The sequence below is a fragment of the Passer montanus genome, unplaced genomic scaffold (genome assembly GCF_014805655.1).
Source record: "Passer montanus isolate IOZ18808 unplaced genomic scaffold, ASM1480565v1 scaffold1, whole genome shotgun sequence".
NCBI classification, from domain to species: Eukaryota; Metazoa; Chordata; class Aves; order Passeriformes; family Passeridae; genus Passer; species Passer montanus.
The window spans coordinates 21,900,329-21,922,663 of NW_024356504.1; positions in this window are offsets into that span (position 1 = coordinate 21,900,329).

The following is a 22,335-nucleotide window of genomic DNA, read 5'->3' on the forward strand; positions in this document are numbered from 1 at the left end:
TTAATGGCAAAACATTACAGTGGGGTGAATGTTCAACCAGCTCTAGGTCACAGCAATTATAAGAACATTATAATGTTCTTATGGCTCCAAGCTGCCATAAATGCTGTAGGGAAGATTTCCTCCACTGCTCATTAATTGCCTTCCTTGAGAATTCAGGAAACATGTCCAAATCATGCACATGCACACTTTCTAGCGTTCATTCATTTGGAAGAAACAACACTCTTTACCTGTCCCTGCACATCACAGCTCATCCTTCCAGCACAAAGCAATGCCAGCACAGCAGGGTGCAGAACTGTGCCAGCTGTATTATTGCAGCTAACCTTTTGATTCACAGCACTTCTCAGCCCTTTATTACCACAGAAAAAGAAAAATGGGAAAAAACTTTAGGCATTCTGTTGTCTCTATACATTGCTGCAGGAGCCCAGAAAGCTCCTTCACTGCAAGCCCTTCAGTACACTGCTGGTAGCTCACAGACTGCAAGGGATGTTGGATTTGAAGAAATGAATTCTCACACTTAAATCAGCACCAGTGCAGAGCTGCCAGCCTTCTGGGGTGCCTTGCCCAGAAGTTATGGAGGGTGATACCTGCAGGATGTTTCCCATCAAGGTAGCATGGGCACTGGTTAGACCTCCAGCCTAACACAAGAAATTTAGGTTCAGCTGTGTGTTTAATCACAAGTTCTTGTATGACCTTGTACAATTCCCTCAGTTTCTCAGCACTTGGATTGCTTTGCTGGAAAATGTCACTTCTGTGGTGGAAAAGGTGTTTAGGTACCCAGAACATAGGGCTGTTGGAAGAGAAATGGATGAGGCAGACAGGCAGTGTAAGGAGTGATAACCCTCTGACATGCATTTTTGCATACTACAGTCTGTTGTAGCTTTTCCTCTCAAATTTTCGCAGCAATAAAACCTTTTAGCACATCCAGCACTTGCCAGCATTGCAGGCAAAGAGGTCTCCTGGCAGAGAAAGGAGCATCGCTGGCCTGGCAGTCCATCCTTCATCCCCACTGCAGTGGTCTCTGCACACATGCTTTCCCCAGCAAGCAGCTGCCCACTGGCCTGGCAGCCCATCCTTCATCCCCACACTGCAGTGGTCTCTGCACACATGCTTTCCCCAGCAAGCAGCTGCATCCTGACCTGGCTTGGCAGAGACATTTCTCCTCCATCAGCTGTCACCCACAAACTCTGCTGTGTTCTGATACTTCTGGGGAACCAACAGCCCTTCTTTAAGCCAGCCATGTCTGGTGCAGTGTCACCAGCAGCCTCAGTCAAACCAGCTTCTGTTTCTGAGTCTTTCCATAAGAAAGTGAACTGTGACCCAGGCAAACCCAGGGCAACACTGCAAACATCCAGCTCTACACAGCTGCACCACAGACCGGTCAGGTGAAGCCAGGGCAGCCTTCGTGAGTGGCTCTTCCATGAGTCTGGGGCCACAGTCACAAGAGTACTGAAACTGTAATGCTGGACCTGGCCATCACCCATCTGAGCATGCTGGTTTCAACATTTAGGATGAAAAATATGTTCCAAAAGTGCCAAACAAATGGGTAGAAAGATAGTTTTGAAAGTATTTCACAGTTTCTCCTCTTGTTGTCTAATGCACTCAAGATCTGAGTTTGACTCTGGTGCACTGAAATACAGGTATAATAGCTATTAGATTTTTATTACTCTTGCAATAATTTAAATCTATTTGAATGAAAAACAAATGTGAATGTTTCTGTTCCCAGAAAGAAAAGTTTACAGCAACGCTGTAAATGTTAGGAGGAGGGATACCCAAGAGACCTTGTTTCTTCTTCTCTCCCACTCACAACTGGTTCCTAAAATAGATTTTCCTTCCCATAAACTATCTGGAGCTTTAAAGGAAGTTCCTTTAATAGAAGGTAATACTTTCATTCATGCATTACAGGAGGCTTTAAACTTAGGACACATTTGCTACATGCTCCAAATACTACCATCTTTCTTGAGAAACTGGAACAGAAAAGGAGAGATCAAAAACTTTGCAAGGTCACCTTGTCTGTTTGACCTCCCATAATCAAATGGGTACTTGTGTACAATGTCTGGGACCTTCTGCTCCTGAACACTAAAAGACAGTTATTTCTTGAATACAGTAACATTTAAGAATCCATACATAAACTGTTCCCACTATAATGGACATATCTCTCTAAAGGACTACAAATACAGACAGAACTACTTTTTCTAAAAATCTTGAGCTAAAGAAACCATTTCGAAAGTCCAGGCTCTAAATTTAACTGGCCACTTCAAAAAGCAGTGGCTGAAAGAAGAATCCTAGCCCTGTAAGAAATTACCAATTCTGGAGCACATTCTGCTTGTTCCAGATTCCACATATTGCAATTGTGAGTGAAACACAAATTATAAGCTTATATACATATTAAAGTGCTATGCTAGAAGTTCCCTTCAACAATGAGCACATTCTATTCTTTCATACTAACATTTTTCTTTTAATCTTCTTTAATTAATATCCTTCAGCTAATTTTTAATTTTCCTGTATATTATGACCAACGGACAGAAGACTCATAAATTGATACAGCATTTCAAATACTCTTTAATCAGTAGTTTGCATTCTTAATTATTTTTAAATTTCTATATTTGTCAGAACCCACACTACACCATGTTCATTTGTATTATGCTTGAAAGTATTAGTGAGAGTCCATAGTAAGTAAATAAAGTTTTGATGGAGCCTGAAAAGTTTGAATACATCCTTCTTGTTTGCTTGTTGCTTTTATCATGCAAAACCAGCTGCCTAAAGAACAAAGGGTTTGACATGATGCCTGTGGATTTAACTTCTGTGGATAGCTCTAAGGGACTAAAACGTAATTGAATAGAATGAATATGTCATATATATATAATATATATATAAAACAACTTGTAGGATTTTAGTCTATGGGATTTTACCTACTCAAATGAAAAGTTAGTACACAATCACTCAACTCTCAAACACACAAAATACCTCTTTTCAAGCAATATCTTTTTGACTGCCTAGGGTTCTGTACCAAGAGCAAAAGAAAACATGCTATGTGTATTTTTAAATGGAGCAAGTGAGAGGATATTACTGACATTTTGCAAGACTTTAGTGCCATTATTATAGGATGAGTAAATCGAGGATAGAAAACTAAATGAAAACTGATAAAATTCCACATGGTTTTATCACACTGGATTGTGGTAATCTGTAGAGTCTTCAATAAGATAACTGGATTTTTAGACACACTTAATGCATTGGAACTAATCTCAATACACTTAATCAAAAATTGCTTTCACTGCCTCAAGGGATATTAATTATTTAAGTGGGAAAAATTGAGATTAAAAGAAGAACTGTTAGGTAGGTAAGAAGCAGCAATTGCAACTGTTTATACTATGGAAGAAGGACATCTTTTTCAAGTCTGTGTTAATCCCAGCTCTGCTTAGTATTTTATTTAAAATGTTGGTCCAAGGAGAAGGTGGTCCAAGGTGCATGGCACTGAAGTTTTAGGTAACACAAAATAGAAAGGTATTAACAATTACAAAGAACAGGTTTTTGTGCAAAGAGAATTGCACAGCCCTGTGGTGCAGAGTCACAGAGATGGAAAGTCAACAATGTCAGGCCTGCAGGAACAAACAAGCATTTTGTTGCTGGAGTCTGAGCATTATTACATAAAGCTGCCAAAAAAGAAAAAGGCAAAAGCTGCAGCAGGGTAGTGCCAAAGCAGTTACCCACAGAGCTCACCAGGGCTGCTCACAGGTAATGCTCCACTGCTGATTTACTTCCAGAAAAAAATCAAAACATGTGGAAATTTGGGTTTGCACCCCCAGGCCTACCCCTTTTAAAGGGGAAATGGGATAAATAATATCTGCGAACTCAAGTAGCAGTGACAAGGGCAGACATGGACTAAAATCTTGATTTGAAGAACAAACTGATGTTCACAGGATGAAACTGAACTTTAGGAATGCTTTAGTTTCAGACCAAATCTCAAGAACAGTCAGATCTGAGGCTGGAGTCAAGGCATGTATCTCTGACTTGGTTTTATCTTTTAAAAGGAGAAGCAACACAAAGCAGGCCTCAAAGGATAACCTGCTCCCCTTCTGCAGTGCAGAAACCATTTACTTTATTGATTAGGCTTAGGAAGAGCCAAGATTCCTCTCCCAGCTTTAGCCAAGGAACAAGCAAGATGAGTTGGTGAGCAGGAGAGGAATCCAGGCAGCTCCTGCAGGCTCTGAACAGCCTGGAAAGGGATGTCCACTGCTTACTGGATGAGAAGGTTGTTTATAACCTACCTGTGCCTTTATCCATATTCTCCCTGTCCTGTGAAAAGCCTGTCTGGAGCAAACACCTGGATTCCAACTACGTTAGGATACAATTCTCCCTGTTTACTTGCTACTTGCTTTTATTGTCTTCAACCTTTTAATGAGATTTATTTTATAGTGTAAAAATTAGAAATAGTCTTCTCTGTCATGTTTGCCAGAACAAAAGGTGAGCGAGTCGCTGCTTCCAAGCATCTCAGCACAAACAAAAGTAAGCAGGAAGATTATTACAAATGCTCAGGGATTTTCTTCTGCTCCTTCAATGTATTTACACCAGACAGGTGTTATAAGGGATGAAAGCAGAATGCAGAGACTTCATTAAAGGCTATGAAAGCCTTAAGCTGCTCTGGTCCAATTTGCCACATTCGTTCTGTAGGGCATCGAGCCAGTGACATGAGAGGAGGGAGGCACTAAGGGTCCCTGGCTTCAGACTGCTGGCTTTTTGTCACAGTGGAGGTAAAGCAGAGCAGAACCCTGAAGCACCTGCACTTAAATAACTGGTCACCAGATGTCACTGTCAAATGCATCTAACACAACAGGAAAACCCATCCCTGCCAGTAAACGTGATCAGCCCCACTCAGCCCCTCCAGCCACGACTGTTTGTTCTTCAGAGAACTAGGAAACCTCAAAGCCTGCCTAGAAACAGTAAAACAGTTGCAGAATCAGACATCCATTAAAAAGTTTGGACGTTTAATATCCTGGCCAATAAATGCAGACCTTAGACTAGCTGGATTTCCATCTTCCTCTCAATGCCAAGTATTAATGGGAAACATTATAGATGGTCAAAGGTTATTATACACATCCTACTAAAATGTTTGTGCTTCACTCTACACCTATACAATATCTGCTTGAGCCTTTAACAAAGGTGATGCCATTCTAAGAACTAAAAAAGCTGCTACTAAACCAGATCTACATAGACTATTAAACTCTCTCCCAGCAGAACCACTCAGTAGCAATGCCAACACAATCATTTGGGTCATATGCACTTTGTGGGAATTATGGCAATTACATTTCTCTACTCTCTGAGAAAGCATTCTGGACAACCCTCATACAAAAGAGAATTTTTAATACCACCGTGTTCAAAGTCCTTGTTACTGCTTCTTGTTCTGCTTTAGTAACTGGAAATTTTAGCTTCTTGATTATGAATGTGATTCCCATGGTACTTTATTCTAGCAACAAATTTCTTGTAGGCCTGTTCCTACTGAAATAAGTTTTTTTTTTGAGGGGGTTCACTTTAATAAATCAAGCAGGAAGTTTCTTGTGGTTTTGTGCTTGGTGTTTTTCCCCCCAACAAAAGATCAAATCTCAGTTCCTCATTTTATATGAAACAGTCTTTGATGGTTCAGTGATGCAAGTACAGAACAGACAGAAATTCAGCTGTTCCTCACTGAAAATTTAACTACTGTCTGTATAAAACTGGGGCTGCTTTTCTGTCCCTTTATTTTTTAATCCTCTTGAATTTATATCATACTATGCCTGCCTCTATTTCTCTCCATACATTCACTCTCCTTTTTGTAGAGACTGTGAAATACTCTTTGTTCTTCTTTCTCACAAACTTTCCCTCTCTATTTTCCCAGCTACAGTGGAAGGGGCTCTGTACTTGTGAAAATGTATTTGTTTGCCCTTCCCATCTCAGGTATATCATCTACTCCATGTGAGAGTTGTTGGTTTCTACCTATATTTCCTCCTTGCTGAGTACTTATCAAATTATTCCATTTCCAGTAATTCTCTTTCATTACTGCCTGAGAAGTTTTGGCATCTGGACTCACTAATACTGATATTCCTTTTACAGCAGCAAGAAACAGGGGTAATTCCATAAATTTGCTACAATCAAGACTAAAACTCTCACTGATTTCAAGAAGATTAGGATTTTTAACAGACTTATGCTACTAGAGAAGAAAGGCAATAGATTTGATGAATGAATGACTTTTTGTTTCCTGCTCAGTGGCTGTATTTTTTACAGGTCTCATGATGTTCCCAAACCCACAGTTATTTCTTTCCCTGATTAGAGAGCATAATAACCTAGACAAATTTCAGTGTATTTTTTAATGATTTGTACTTTAAATACCTTCATATTATTTTAAATTTTAATGTACAATTTAATATTTTTCCTTGCTTTTTTTTCAAAGTCTCCTCAAAATACCATTAGAAGTCAGCAGCAGCAGCTGTACTGAGCAGAGCAGTGGGAAAGGTGGCATTGTTTCCCTCAAGAACTGAATTAAATATATATATTGTTGGACCATTTTACCTTTAATGAACTTGAATTCCCATTTCCAAGAAGTCAGCCTGCATGAGGGCTTCAGGACTGATGCCAGAACTTGAAACAATAGATGACGGGTCACAGAGTATTTCTTAGTTCTTATCTCTTCATTATATACTCAAAAATATTTTAAAAACAGATTTTAGAAGACTTCACAAATCTGTACTGCAGATCTTTCCCCTGAGTACAGTAGAAAAGAAAAGCAGAATTGCAGTTTCTATGCATTGAGGGATACAGTCTCCCAAACACAAATAAAATCTGCAGGAAGTATATTTGTCTCCCCTTCATAAGCAGGGAGCTGAGATACAAGATTGCTGGAGTGCCTAATTTAAGCACCATGTCTGGCTGGCTTTGTTATCGTGTCAGGACTGTTTCTCACCACAGATTGTATAGGAAGTCTGACTCTTGAGAGCTGAGGAAAGCTGGCAGACTAAATCACTTGCTGCTCTTTGGAATTGGGTACCATAACACCCAATGCACCTTGTACTAAGCAGCCAGAATTCCACTCTTCAGCACTGTACCTCCACAGAAGCCTGGGAACAGCCAGCTTTAAGACAAAGACCCAAATTTGTTTTCAGCAGCCTCTGTTGGACCTTTAGGGCCAGTGCAGCATCCTGTTCTTGGGTTTGGGTTATGTCCCCATTCTACATCAGTAGGGGGAAAAAAAAACCAGACTGACAGCTTTGGGTGAGCATGCAGTGCTTATGGTCATGGTGAGGGGGAGAGAAGAAAAGCCTGATTGTCCACAGAGAAAGCTACAGATTTTGAAACCAAGAGATCATAAGGTAACCACTGTCATGAGGACACTGATCAGCATTTAGCCCTCTGGTACTAAATGAAATTGAGTAAATGTAAGTATTCCAAGCTTCAGGCACTGGGGGGAAAAATCACTGAGCATTTGATGAAGAATCCAAAGAAAGAAATTAATGTCTGGTTTGGATGATGAAACTGATCTAATGGAAGGAAATAATCAAAATATTTTTCATACAGGATATAAGCTCTCTTCTCCCAGTAGTATTATGTTTCTGGCTACTCAGAACTAGGCTCTTAAACTTCCCAATGCAGAGATCTCAGGGAAAAAAAATCCTGCCTGGATTCTCAGGGTTGCCAGGCCTGAAAGAGTTTATTTAGTGACATCTGCTTAGAACTACTGATCTTGGAAAACTTTGGTTTCACTGCCTGTATTCCAGTAGAGTTTGTTTTGATTTGGTGGAATGAAAATTATTGCCATATATTGCCTCAGCTGAAGAAGAGACAAACAACAATCCCTAAATATGTGTTACATGTAGGAAAATGAATATTGCAAAACTACTCTGTAAAACAATTAAGTGTGTTGTGCAAATAAAACTTAGAGCAAATGTTCAAATGCTTATTCTTAGTGCCTTGATGAACATCTTAACAGGAAGCACATTTCTATTTAAATAATCAGAGAAAACTTTTCCTTTGGAAATATTAGATAGATAGATAGATAGATGGATGACTGCCTGAATCCTAGAAAATGTGACAGGGTAATGTGTATCTCTCTCATGTAAAATGGATCTATATATAGCCTACATGATCTAAAATAGAATTTTTTACCTAGACACAAAAGCACTGGTTTTGTCTCAGTCACAGTTATATAAACAATCTTGGGAAAAGTTAGAAGCAGCTTTCAGTGTTTCTCTATGTGGCAGCTGGACACAAGTAAAGGACCATTTTTTGTTATGGAATGACTAGCAAAGAAACTCTTGGGAAATATTCCCAAAGGCAATTTAAATAGATTTTGCTATTTGCAGAAGGCAATGTTACTGTTTAATTTATAAAGTTAATAAAGTGGTGTCTAAATTATTTAACAAGGTAGGGAGTAATCACAAAGTTAGTACTTGTTTGCTTTGATAGTGCTATGAATCACACACCAGAGTCGGGTCATGAAATAAACAACTATAAAAATTTCAGTTTAAATAAAAAATAATTACAAAGCAAAAGGACTTGGCTTAGAACTACAAAATTTTTACTAGTTTACACATGCATTTTTACATCCCTTATTCTTTATTATGATCATGCATAACTCATTCATAGCACTATTCAATGCAAGCACTTTATCTCGGGCTTTTTTGAATTGCCACAGTATTTCTGGGGCAGGGAGATCGAGGACAGAACGAAGCCACTTATGGTTCCAATCTGAATATCAGTCCTTGGAAATAGGTAGACAGAGTAAAGAGGGGAAAAGATGGAGAAACAAGGATCATTTTGATTCCTTCCTTTCTCAGACTAAAGATCAAGTCTTTCAAATCCCATTTAATGCACTGAAAAAGATTGAAGTTGCTACAAGTGACTGAGTGTTTGTGGGTTCAGCCTGCTCTGTGCCAGGTGATAAATACAAGTTCATACAATCCATGTACACTTAGTGTCTGTGTGCACACAGTGAAGGATTAGTACTGACTTGGTAAATACGTCTAATGTCTAAATAGATGGAGAGCTTTGCATTTTTCACGTGACTAATTCTTGTGCTGCTGTTCATAATATACAGAGCTATTACTGAAACTTGCCTCCAATCAAAACCTTTGTTCAAATGTTTAGAAATATTTGGGGAATATTAAGGGGAAAAAATCCAAATAATCATGTGAAAGAGCCAGGACACATTAAAAAAATTGTTGTTGTTAAGGAGAGAAAAATCTTTTTCAGCAATTTCAGTTTTCCAACCAAGCCTGCAAATGGAAGAGAAATTTCCATTCATGTCTTGGATTGATACTTTTAATGAACAACTTTTATTGTCTACCTTAATCAATTTCTTCTGGATGTGCACTGTGTCCACAAGAACTTCAGTAAATCTGCAGTGAATCTCTGAAATTCCTGTACCAGTGTGACAGTCTCCCATTACAATTACAGTCCAGCATTTAGCAAGTACATGCAGAGCAAAACAGAATATAAAAGACTCAGAAACCAAACAAGAGTTGTCTCTAAGTCATGTAGATTCTTCCTCGCAGAAACTATTCTGGCAGCTGAGTTTCCTCACCGGGCTACATTGTGGTAAAGTAATAAGCACAGAAAATCAATCCTACAGAGTCAAACCCTAGATTCCCACTGATTTCATACAATTTGTGCAGAGGGGCAGCATCCACTGCTGTCTCTTAATCAATGGTCCTATGAAGTCATAGTTCATTCAAGACTTACCTCCTAGAGCTCCTCTTTCCTTGAGATAATTGGTCTGGCAAGACCATATGATGAAAAAAAGAGGAGGAAAAAGACATTGGCTCTTCAGGCACATTTGGCAGGATGCCGGAGGGAGCATTCCAGCCTTCAGCTCTTCTGTGGCCAGCTTAAGGCTCTGGGAATGCAGACTCTTCTTCCCACTTACCTACCTGCAGCCATGTCTGTCCCTGAGCTCCACAAAACCCACTCCCATCCCAGAGCAATCCCTTCCCAGCCCTCCAAGCAGTGATCACCAGAAGCACCATCCTGTTCCTGTCACAGCCTCACCCAGAGACTCGGGGTCACCCTTGGCAGCCCCCCATCCTTAGCAGCAGCCACAACACTCCAGTGCCTGTCCCTGTGGCAGGCCTGGGGCTGATTCAGCCCTGTGGGCTGCTCCTCCTGCCTCAGCTGCTCCCTGTCGGCTCCAGGGAAGCAGTGGTGAGCCAGATGAAAGCATTTCACAGGTCACAAGCTGAGCCATGCTCACCTAGAAGCATTCCAAGGGCCTTAGCTCTGAACCTCAGGGCAGAACTTCTCCAGGAGATTACACCCCACAGCCCAGCAGCTGGCTTTGCTACCAGTACTCACTGGGGCCCATCTCATCTTGCTCCTTCCTTCCCTGTCCCACTGGCACACACCAGGGGCTGTTAGTAGCTTGACCATATAAAAGTCTAGGTCACATATTCTTTCTTCCCAACAAGTTGGGGGTTTTTTGCTCCAGTCAATCCATTTGTCAGCAAATTACATATACCAACTCTTCCTGCAGCAAAGGCTCTTGACAGAGCAACTACTATGATTGCTGTTAGTGCTAAAAAATTCATCACTTTAAGCCAATGTTTGTTTTTATAAAAGGACTGCAATATGAACTGCCACTCAAACTAGGAATATAGGAAGGGTTGGAAGGTACCTCCTGAGTCATGCAGAGCTTGCTTTTCCTAATGGAGACCAGACATCCCTTAATTCCTTTGATCCTTATCTCCCACATCATATACATGCACATGCACACATAGTCTTACCTCGCCCATCTTTCTATTAAAAACTTTCCTTTAAAGGTATTACACTTGGCTGACTTATAATAGAGATCTCAGAGGTCAGGGTGACATACGTGAGAGCTAAGGATAGACCATGGTCTGCAAAAAGGATCTATGAATATTGCAAAGGAAACTGGATGATTTCAGAGTCCAGGCATCTTTAGAGAAGAGAGCAAGACAAGCTCTCCTTTAAATAAGCCCACTCAATGACAAGAACAACTCCCACAATACTGACCAATCCCTGTTTCCCAGACACAAACACTTCTATAACAAGGGGCAACAAAGGGAGGGGTGTGGGGAATATAAATACATATTTAATGGAAACCTTAGAACATCACAGTAAGCATACACAAAATTAAATTATTAAAACCTGAAAGATAAATCATAGCCCACATTAATTTTTCAAGAAGAGCTTTGGCCCTGAGAAGGGGAGAAATAGGAAGATATCCTATTTCTCCTCAGTCCTCTTAGGGTGTTCTTGTGCTGAGTAAATCACAAGACATTATTCAGAGACTACAGCATTCAAGAGCAACCTGGAACTACAGGGTATGGAGGCAGATATTACTTACCCTGACTTATGCTGAAGATGTAGCAATGATAAGGACACTGGTTTTCACCAAGCTGAGCCATGGACTTTGTTTGTACTACGATGTGTGCACTAATTTTAGTCACATGTACATTCCCCAAGGACTTCTGACAGGTGATTTATCAGCAGTGAATGTTGTGAAGGCAGACACTCCTCTCCAAATCAATCTTTATCGAGTCTTGATAAGGTAACAGATAAATGCATTTTGTAGTCTCACTTTCTAGTAATTGGCTCTCAAAGCCTGCTTATTCCAGACTGCTCCTTTAATGTTCTGTAATGCCACTGACTGCCTTTGAAGAGTGAATAATAATGAAGCACTTTAAAGAGACTTGTAAAAGTTATGAAGTCATAAAACTCTATTTGATTCCTCCTTCAGTCTGTTTTCTGGGAATGGCTGAATATAAATAGTGAAGTGATCTCACAGGCTTTGAATGAAAGGTTCTTTCTCCTTTCAGGCTGCACTTCCTACTGTGTTATCCTCATGGATATTTCATTGCCTTCAGGATGATGGTGTCAGAGCACAGGTCACAGTTGAGACAGCCACAACACACAAAGTATCATCATACAATTTCAGAGGGCTTCAACCCACACACAGTAGCACTGCTTCAGAAGGCTTCAAGTGTTGGTCCTTCCTGTTCTTTAGTCCAACCTTTTGAACATTCCCCTCATGTTCATGCACTGCCCCTGTGTGCCCTCTGCTCCCTTTGTGGTTGCTCAGTGCCCCTGGGCACTCCAGGGCTCATTGCTCAGTGCTGTTCACCTGCTGCTCACAGCTGTGCCCACTGGGGATGAGGCTTGGCCAGCCCCACTCCCAATTACCACAAACTGTGTACCTACATGATGGGATGTATATAGAATACATTTTCCAAGTTCCTTATCAACAGTGTTTTGGGAGATTTGGCCAGAAAATATATGTCTAGTCTCTAGGGTTTTCTTTTCAAATGCATGGTGTAATCAATTCTGTATTGAGCTACAGTCATTGTGATACAGAAGGTACATCAAAACACACTTCTCCAAATAAGAGTTGCTCTTGTTTTCTTTTCCCTCCTTGTTCCTGGTGACAGTGTATAGGGGCTTCCCATAAATTGAGTTCACTTCACCTCCTCTTTTCCTAAGGTGCAGCTACATTGTGAAAATTTATACTTCTGCAAAGAAAAATAGTTTTCTTTATCATGTTGCACAGTCTCAACTTCCACCAGCCCATTAACTCAAAATAAACTCCTAAGCATTCAACTGTCTGATCAGTGTCTGCACAGTGACATTTACCAGGAGAGGCAGACAAGAAATAGTCAGTGACTGGAGATTTTTAGACCAGAATAGTGACACTGTAATCTTGCTCTTTCCCCCCCTATACCCATCACCCCCTTTGCCAATCTCTGTGCCCTTTTCTAGACACAGCTGAAATGACCATTAGACGTGTCCCTTGACATGTGCTCAAATCCAAAATACAGGTATTAGAAATTACTTGACATTTAAAATAATAATAATAAGGAAAGAAAAAGAAAAGCAATTTAAGTTTTCTTCGGTTCCAAAACATATAACAGAAAAGTCATCACTATTACTTAGCTCATTTCTGAAGTCAACAGATGGTCGAGCACTTGGAAGTTGTTTTCGCTGTTGTTTGTTAAAGGCAAAAACCTTGCAAATAAGTTCAAAAGGCTGTATCCGGAAGGCTTTATGCCAATCCTACTTAAACCAGCTTTCCTGATACAGCTGAAAGCAAGTGTTACAGCTGTGAGTAGGTATGCAGTCACAGGACATTTGTAAGTACACATGAGCCAAATTAGAAGCAACAAAAGTCTGATGTTATCACCCCAGTTTATTTCATGATCCCAGTCGGTGGCAGCAGCTCACAGATGCTGAGGCAAGAGATGTTTTAGTAAACAGAACAATTAGCAGCATTGGGTGAGCCACCAGCACAGCAAAATAAACTTCTTGAAGATACGTGGTTATACCCCTTCCCAAAAAGAATAAATTAGAAAGCACAAAATTGCTTCTTATCTGCAAGACTGCATTAGCAACTGCCAACCCTGTACCACAGAGATGGAAGCAAGAGTTCTTGCAATGGGAACTTACAAAGATACCATGCAATGAGTAATTGTATCAACCATCTTTTTGTCTTGTTTTAAGGGAAAAAAATCCCCACACTTTTTTCTTATTATGATGCAGTGCCATCAAACAGTGAGATACAAGTGATCAATGTTTAATATTCCTCCCTAGCCTGGCTGCTTTCAGTCATATATGGTAATCAATGATCCATTCATGATAGCTCCCTGCAATTATCATAGCAAAGATTGGGGACAGATAGGCATACAAGGTGCTAAAATTAAATAACCACAAATTATTTCACCCATGCATTCTCCAGTTGCTTCCTCCATTTATGGATAATGGCCCTATTTGCTGACAATGGCAGTAAAATTTTCCTCCAGGGATTTATTTATAGCACTTATTTCTTGTATTGTGGTTTGTATTTTCCAATGTGATAAGTGCCCCAGAAAAACACTTAAGTGAAACAATCAAGAGAGGATTTTGTTCTCCTGTCCCATAATTCCTGCATCCTAAACATTCAACAGAAGATGTGCATTAACCTCACACTGTACTGTGAGCTGCACTCACCCTTCCCCAGGCTCCACCACTGCCACCAGAGCACACAGGGGTTGCAGTCTTGGTTATTCAAATGTAAATAATTCAGGAGCTCACCTGGTCTGTGCCCACAGACTGATGAGAAGGAGGACATAGCTTCTGTGTTTTACTAGTGTTTGTATTCTCAAATTTAGACATAAAGCTATTGTCAAAATCCACCAAGAGAAATAGCTGGTGGGTGAAAAATTGGTCATTGTCATGCCTCTCCTGTGAAAACTTTGAGAGTGTTCTACTTCATCATAATTTTTCTTGAATTAACTGATAAAAATAACAGATGACTGTACTGTCAGTGATGCCTTATGTTGTTTATGTAGATTATCTATGATCCATTGTCATGTCTACTAAATTACAGGTCCCTACTAGCTACTCTAAATAATAAGGTACTTGCAACAGCAGCTGAAAGGAATAAAAACCAGGAGGCAAAAAGAGAGCTTTTCCCTCCTTTCATCCTTATTTTTCACCTGTCCCTTTAACATTCAGCAACCAGAAAATGAATGATAGTGATTAAATTATTTGCTTGCCAGATTATCTCAGTGTCTGTTCTTAGCAGAATATCCATGCAAGTCACTGAGAGAGCAGGATATGAGCAGGTGAATCAGACTCTGCAGGGTCCCTGCACCTCTGGTTCTGTATCAGCTGCTCCCCATTACAAAAATTCTGAAAAAAGATAACCAACCTTAATGGATGCTAAATATTGAACTAAATCAAAGACAATATATGTGGACTTTGATTGTCTAACAAATGTGACCTAAAAGGAAAAGGAATTCTGCAAATGAGAGCCTGAAATCTCCCTTCATGCTTCCACCTGCTCATCCTTTGAGGTAGATTTTGTTTAGTTCCTGTAAAATAAAGACATGACTCACTAACAGGACATATGGAGTGGCAAAGTATAGAAACTAAGATTGCAAAGCTACCACTGTGTCTTCAGAAAGTTTAACAATGATTTCAAAGCGCTCATTGTTATCGTGCAGTCCCATGTTTCTTTCTTGCACACGTTTTCTCATTAAATTGGGAAAATGGTTGTTGGGAAAGTGGTGTTTGGGTGAGTGCACCCCTCCCCACATATTTTACCTGTACAGTGGCTTGGACAATTAAATATTTATCTCCAAATGGAGATTCCAGGCTTTATTACTACCTGAATAATACATGTAACTTGAGTTATAACCTCCCAAAAGCCTATTTGCAAGTCAATTTTTTTTGTCTGTTCAGCACTGCTTCCTGACTACAGCCACTGATAGTATTTTAAATAAACTCTTTGGTCTATGCATGTGTTACCTGTTCTTTCTCCCCTTAACCAAATTACGCCACTTGGTTAAATCTATCTAGTTATTTAAAAAGAAAAACTTCTCTCCCTTCACTCCAGAAAATTTGCTGTTAGCAGCTTAACCTAATAAGCAAGTTACCCCAATGGACGAGACATTAATTTAAATAGAGACTGAATTTGCTCTTATCACAGGGATTGCTTGGTAGGGAAAACCAGCAGGTGAAAAAATTGTAGATTCTCAGGACAAGCACCTGCAAAGACAATATATTCCATATCTCTAAAATACATGCTCCACGTTTTTTAAACCACTTTAGGACATCAGAACTCTTCTGTGCTAATTTTAGAGAGAGAGGAAAGAACTGAGACAATATAATTTGCTTGCCTATGCATAAGTTTTCCATGATTCCTCCACACAACTGATGAGAAAAACATTCCTCAGGATTTTTAAAGTGCTACTGACAGTTCCTAAGGATATTCAAAGCATTGCTTTACTAAGAACTTAGCCCAGACACTCAGTCAGTTCTGGCAGCCTGTCTCTCATGATAAAGATGCCTCGCATCAGCTGCCCTTTGAAAGTCATTCACAAAAATAACTGAACTTAGTAAACAGGCTTAATAGAGTAAATCAAGAATATTTGTGCTAAATCACCTTGGATTTTTAGTATTTTTAGGTAAATCCCTCTTGGTGTATTTAAGAGGATGTGGCTTTGGGAACATTAGTAGGCAGTGGTGCTTCAGGGAAGAGTGTGTTACATAAAAAGGAAAAAACTTCCTTGTGCATGTGTGCTGTGCTTTCTAAGAGGAACCCTGCCTTCCAAGGGAAAGCCTGGCTAAAGCACATCATGGAAAAGATGCCATGGCTTCCTGGTCATATGGGCTTCACACACTCTGTCTCAGACTCTCAAATCATCTGATGGGCCAGAAAAATGGAAAAAACTGAAAAAGAAATGACACTTCATTTAAGTCAGTTGATCAGGCTAAAAGCTTCAAATGCTAAGAACTAAAGGTAAGGCACACTTCCCAGCAGTGGAAAATTGAATGAGTTGTAACAATTGCAATTGCCATTTCAGAGCCTTCTGAGTGGTGAGTGAGTTTCATTACAGATAGTGTTGACAACATGACAGCTCTCAGAGAGTGAGTACTACCTGCATACACCTCACACACTGTGCTTCCTGCTCCTGGCACCCAGAAGAAACAACCAATACATACAGCAACATGCTAGAATGGACTTCCTAAATTGATAAATTCAGTCCCTGCTATCAGCCAGCTGTGTCACACAATCGCCCTCATAAGCTGATAGAAGAACATCCTCAAAACTATCTGGGGGGAGAGGTATTTTTACTAGCATTACTCTTCCTGGAATGGCAATGTAGAAATTCAAACATCTGGCATTTAGCAATCATTTCCTGCCTAAATGTAGTTGTGTCCCAATTTGGTTTTATGCCAGATTTTTCTTTTAGATAAATGGTTGGTTTGCCTCTCTGGTGTTTTTCAGCCAATACCTCTGTATGCAGCAATTGCATTTCCTTTAAGCCTTTCCTTTGATAAGTCAAACAAACTAAGTTATTTTACTCCTGCTTTCTTATGATTAAAAAGACTTCATCCTGGACTGTTTGCCTTTTTTCTGGCTTACATTCCAGCACTAATTAGTCCTTCTCAAACAGAAGCACCTGCACATAGTAAGAACAGTATATATTATTATGTCTCGATCTTACTGGATGGATCCTTCTCCTCATCTCTACTTTCTCAGCAAAGATTGGTGTTTTTCAGGGCTGCATCATACAGTCAGGTCTGTTTCATTTGAGTATTCTCTACTACTGAATTTTGAACAGGAAATTTCAGTTGACAGCAAATATTTTTCTGTTTATCTACCTAAATCAGGACTTTGCACTTTATATTACTAAATTGAAATACAATTCTATAAGTGAGGTAGTTTAGCTCTTCCTCATATTTTTGCAGGTCCCTTTGGGAAATCCATTTTTTTTCTGTCTTTGGGGTATTTTTTTATCCCATAGTTCTAAGGAAAAATACAAAATAAAATCAGTTACTACCTCAACTGAGCATCTTCACTATTGTTTCTTCTTGAGTATTATAATTCCCTGTTCAGCATAACCTACTTTCAATACCAAATGTGATACTTCAAGGCACTCAACAAATCTGTTTATAATTTTTAAACTAATACCAATTTTTAAATAAGCCAACACAGCATTTCATGTATTTATAACATCTTTTTACCCAAGCCTTCCTGGTCTCCAACTATGACCTTCACATACTTTTCTTACTATAAGATGTAATTGCTTCTCACAGGATACCCAAACCACAAATATGGTCGTTTCCTGCACAATAAGATTTCTTAAGTTCATCAGGTAAACCATACAGTAACAGAGTCAAGCAAGAGCTTCTAATGTCTTATCATGATAGACTAGACACATGGGTATTTCCATACACCAGACAGAGTCTAAAGTGTTGTAATGATGTGGGCTCTCCTTTTCTTCCCCAATCCTTTCCTTCCCAATTCCTTCTTGTGGTGGGTTGACCACATCCAGCAGCTGCACCACACAGCCACTTGCTCATCACCCTGGCTGCAGGACAGAGGAGAGATTAGGGACAACAGAAGTGAGAAAACTCACAGATACAGATAAATTAAAGTCAGTTTAATAAGTGAAAGGAAGTAGAAGAAAAAACTCAAAACGAGTTTTGCAAAGGCCCCCACTCACCACTTCCTTCAAGTACCCCAATGCTCAGCAGTCTCTGAGCAGTGGCCACGTCCCCAAAAGCCCCCTTCCTGTAGTTTGGGAGCACTGTTGTGCATGATGTTATCTGGCATGGAATAGCTCTCTAGCCCTTTTGGGTCAGCTGTCCTGCTTGTGTCCCTTCTCAATTTCTTGCACCCCCCAGCCTAGTCACTGAGGAAGCAGAGCAGGAAAAAGGGAAAGCCTTGTACCTCTGCAAGGACTGCTCAGCAGCCAGACTCTGGTGTGTCACCAGCACTGCTCCAGTCACAGACCCAGAACACAGCACCCTCTGAGCTGCTAGGAGGAAAACTAACTCTGTCCCAGCCAGACCCAGTGCACCTCCAAAGCCAAAGCTTTCAAACTACAGAGAAGAAGCCACATGTACTTTCACATTTCTTGCTTTTTTTAGGTTATATTTTGGGGATATTTGCCGGAACAGCAGATTGATGCTGTGAAGGAAAAACATGAAAGTTGTTAGGGTTTAATTAACTGAAGGACTTTTATAAATCAAAAGTACGTTTTGGAAAATTCACAATGGTCAAGCATTAGTCTCAGAAACATAGGAAGAGAAAAAAATTTGGGCTGTCAAGCAAAATTTAATCTTCTGTATTTGAAAGAAAGCACTTTCACGTTTCTTGCTTTTTTGAGAAGTTGCCATTCTAGGTTATATTTTGGGGATATTTGCAGGAACAGCAGATTGGTGCTGCCACTGTGTGAAGGAAAAACATGAACGTTGTTAGGGTTTAATTAACTGAAGGACTTTTATAAATCAAAAGTACGTTTTGGAAAATTCACAATGGTCAAGCATTAGTCTCAGAAACATAGGAAGAGAAAAAAATTTGGGCTGTCAAGCAAAATTTAATCTTCTGTATTTGAAAGAAAGGTTGCTTGGTTTAAAAAAACATGACAGACAATGATCTGCAGGGACATAAATGCTGGGCCTAGTGGAACCATTAACATCCATGGATCCAGCACACTTCCTAGATTGATCATAGCTTGGGGGAAATCTTTCACAAGACAAATACTTTTTATATTGCCAACAAGGCTACTCATTGAGAAAGCCCATATGACAAAGGTATGATATTAGAGCACTTCTAGGAGCTCAGGGTGGTGTTTCAGATCTTAGTTTGTGCCAGAGCTGGGGAGAAGGGGGAAAAAATTTGGATATCAAATAAACAGCAGCTAAGGGTTTGATCCAAACTGTAACACTGAAGATATAACTGCATCATTGCTTTCTGATATGTACATAACTGACTCATTAGCAAAATCCTAGAATTAGATTCATTTTTAAACAAAATTACCAGGGAAAGCAAAATTCCAGCACAGACATCTTTATACACAGAGGCAGAGGGCTTGCTGCTGCTATCTCTGGCAAGGTATCTATTCACTTATTACACTTTAAGAGAATGATGCAATGTTCCTGCAATTAACTACCTGTCTTATTATAGACTGCTACAGAGAGGTACAAGAGAAAGGCACAAACTGGAATGCTGGTGCACAAATGCAAATTATTTGCTAAGGTGTAAAGAATTTGTTTCTTGTTCTCACCTAGTCTAATTTCACACGTCTCGCTGTCTCACTGTTGCTCCTAAGGCATAAATATATATAAATAAACATGCATGTGTGCAAGTGCATAATGATTTTTTTCTAATAGGCACTTCTGACTGGGACAAACCCTTGATGTAGAATTTGACTGCATCAAATTAAGGCATGTTTTTAGTGACACATTTAGCATATGGAGTTAAAAACCATAGAAACCACTCACAGAATTCAGATTTATAAACAAGAATGGTGAAAATTTCACCCACAATTCAGAACAGCTGTCATTTTACTTGAACTTCAAACTGGTTTGTACTTCTTGATTTTTCTTCTGGTTTTATGTTTACAAAAATACTCCATAGCACATCTATAGTATTTTATGCTACATACCCAACTAGCATTTACAGTCATCCATTAGTAACTGATGCTTTAAAGGTTACAGAGGTCTGAACTGCATGTACATCCATAATACAGGAAAGCACTATTACAATGTATTTGTTGAGATCATGAGACAGGAAAAACAACCAAAAACAACTGCTGTAGCTGATTTTACTTTTCAAACAGTCCATTAAATGTCTTTTGGCAAATTACTATTTAAATCAATTGGCAGCTTAGTGAATCATTTCTGTGGCTCCTAATAGAATTCTAAATTTCTTTGTCTAATTTCTTTTATTGCCATTGATTGCATCAGACATCTGGGAACAAGTTAAAGAAAACCCAACAATAAAAAGGAAGCTTTATGACACTGAGGTCAGAGAGTAGAAGGCTACACTGAGAGATCAAACCTACCACAATGAAGAATGTGTATCCTGCAAGGAAAGGAGAGCCCATGCTTTTTTCCCAGGGCAATACAATTTTCCTATGTGATTATATAAAAAGAGCTCAAATTATTCATGCAAACACTTCCATTAGGGTCAGCTGGAGTGCAGTGAGCAGGATGTGTAACAGCATTTCCTTGGAATCAGCAGGGACCAGGAACTCTGTTGTGCTAGATATGGTTGAGACACACTGAGGTCTTTTGGTCTTTTATTGTCTAAACTAAAAAAAGTAAGAGGAAAAGAGAAACAGAGGCACAGTGCAATATGCACTTTGATCCACCTTAAAGTGAGTAAATGTTAGTTTCTAATAGCATAAATGTCTAACTTTTTGCTAGATCATGCCCAACTGACTTGCCAAAGGTCATACACATTATATCTGTGGAAAAGTTAAGCATTAAGTTCCATTATTCTAAAATCAGCTGTAAACAATTAATCCAGCCAATAACATTTATTATGTTATTGCTACACACATTTACTTCTTTAACAGGAGCTTGACTGTATCTTTGTAAAAAGATACAAAACATTAAGAAGAATAAAAAGGATCTAACATATTAAAAGATTTTTTTATTATTATTTAAATGATGGGGAAAATCTGGAAAGGATAAAATCAACCAGATAGCACTTGTTTATATTATTCATGTACCTAGAGCATTTATAACGTATAAAATATTCATTTAAAAATAAATATTTAAAAACTGCCTTCTTTACTATCATTTTAAATGCAGTTCCCTGTAAGGAACATGATCATATCCTCTATGATAGAAGGGAGGTAATTTTTTTTCTTAATCAAGCCAAGTGTCTGCTAGAACAAGTTAAAACCAAATGCTCCTTTTGAGCAGTTTTTTTCCATACTCAGCCTTTCCAGAACCGGAGGTGCTGTGTTTGTGAAGCCTCTGAAGCCTTGGCTGGACAACATAACAGGATGTAGCATGAACTGTTTGACTCAATCAACCACAATGCCAAAGGAAACAGCAGACTGTCACATCAAGCAGAAGGCATCTGAAGAAAACCCCTTGAGACAAATTAAAACCTTTCTAGGCTCTAAAGAATGGGTACCAAAGCAGTGCCCTAAATACAATTTACCACTTACCATCCATCAGTCCTTGCATTTACAGTGTTTTTCAGGCAGTTGTTTCTGTTGTTTCCTCATTCCACATAAAATATGTAGTTAGCAGGAACTACCAGTCCTTATCTGGTACCTGATGCACATTTGATGCTGAATTTATTTTGTTCTGTTTATAACAAAAATGGATCATTTCAAAAGTAAAATCAGCTACAACATCAATGTCTTTTGCTTAGCATTTAGAACCCTTGAAAAACTCTGTTCTAAGAGCTGACAGGACTTTATAGCACTCAGGATGTCACAGAGCTCAGCTCTTCAAGTAAACAAGTCATCTATGCATACATTTATGCAATTACATTCCAATTACAAAGACCCTTAAGAGCTCTTATATGGAGACCATGCCCATGCCCACTAGACATCATCTACATGATCACCTTCCATGCATATCTTTATTATTGTCTCAGGAAATGCATTATTGAGGGCTTGCCAATCAATTTTTCTAAATTCTAAATATTTTTATATGAAGTCCTGAGAAATTCTTACCATTTGCATAACTGCAACCAGTCTGTGATTGTCTCTAAGCCCAAACAGTCTCCCAGTTTCAGTTTTGTGTCCCTAAAAATGCTGCCTTATCTTTATTTCATAAAGCAGTGCTTTATCAGATAATTAAGTAAAGCTAAATATTTGAACTCTAGTTGTTACAGTAAATTGTTTTACCTAGATTGCTGCCATATATTGCCTCATTTCCACATCAGTGGTTCACTGCACACTGACAACTGAAAACTGTTTGCTTAGAAATCTCTTTCCACATACTTTACTCTTCACTCACCAATAACTTAATTTTTTATCTTCCCAGTATAGACACTGACAAGTCACATATATCAGAACATAAAGAGTTGTCATGGCAAATCAGACTACTGGGCCATCAAAG